This window comes from Aulostomus chinensis, chromosome 1, assembly GCF_037954235.1.
Source record: "Aulostomus chinensis isolate RoL2024-O1b breed Wild chromosome 1, RoL_Achi_v1.0, whole genome shotgun sequence".
In the NCBI taxonomy this organism is placed as follows: Eukaryota; Metazoa; Chordata; class Actinopteri; order Syngnathiformes; family Aulostomidae; genus Aulostomus; species Aulostomus chinensis.
The window spans coordinates 33,518,298-33,519,382 of NC_141320.1; the positions used below are offsets into that span (position 1 = coordinate 33,518,298).

At 45.2% G+C, this 1,085-nt stretch overlaps 1 non-coding gene across 1 annotated transcript; it reads right to left on the bottom strand.

Moving 5' to 3' along the window:
* Positions 1-701: 701 nt before the first annotated feature.
* On the bottom strand, positions 702-784 carry trnal-cag (transfer RNA leucine (anticodon CAG)). The gene has a single exon. It is a non-coding gene; the product is annotated as a tRNA-Leu (tRNA).
* Between the last annotated feature and the right edge of the window lie 301 nt (positions 785-1,085).

Below are 1,085 nucleotides of genomic sequence, written 5' to 3' on the forward strand. Positions count from 1 at the left end.
ACTCCTGAGCTGCAGCAAGAACAAATACCAGTGCCAACCAGATCAACTTCATGGCTGCTAACAGCCTCAGACACTTGATTTCCATCAATCTGGAGCCAAGAAGGCCCTCACCTGTGGTTCTCCTCCAGGAGGGTCCAGGTTCTGCCATTGTGGTTCCTTGTGCCACTGCCAGAGAGCCTCAGCTGCACACTGCAACATTTCAACAGGAGATTGACATTCCTTCAAATGTCCTGACATCTGATTCCAATGGTTCTGTTCCATATTTATATTTTAAAATGAATCACACAATGAAAGCTGCCTCAGCTGCTTTAAGAGAGAGAACAAGCTAAGAGATCTGAAACCAGTAAAATATGCTTTTCTGTGTGCAAACTAGTGAGGGGCATTGAAGGATATTTTACCACCAATACAGAACCCAGACTTTAGTCATGTGATGAAATGGAGACTCTGATTATGAAGTTAATGGACAAAATGTGAATTGAAAGAAAACACATTTCTTCAGCAGACTTTGATCCAACATTGAAGTTAGAGTTTGGTGGCTGCTCCATGTTGGAGGAAACCAGGCGATGTTGGACCGTCACAGGGAAGCTCCTTTGCCTCCTCTGCTGCCAGTTCAACCACTCACTCCCATCAGTGGAGAGCAGCTTCAACTGGGTTTGGAATGTACCATTGTGGATGCATAGGAATGTGGAGAAAATGTCCTTTGTCAGAAGTGGGATTCGAACCCACGCCTCCAGGAGAGACTGCGACCTGAACGCAGCGCCTTAGACCGCTCGGCCATCCTGACAGACACTGACAGTTGCAGACTGAATTAATTCACTGACAAAGTAGAATTTTTTCCACAGGAGCTACTGGCTCCTTAGTTGTTACATTTATTGTTAACATTAAACACACAGTCTGTGTTCATGGCAGTAAGAAATGAACCAGAACATTTGAACCACGTAACATCTCTTGATCAGTTTGTTACATGGGACACATTCCAGACAGGAAGGTCATTCTGAGACTTGAACTGGGATCACTGGATCCAGAGTCCAGAGGGCTCACCATTCCACCATGGAACCAAACACAAGGTGGAGGATCCTCTAAAT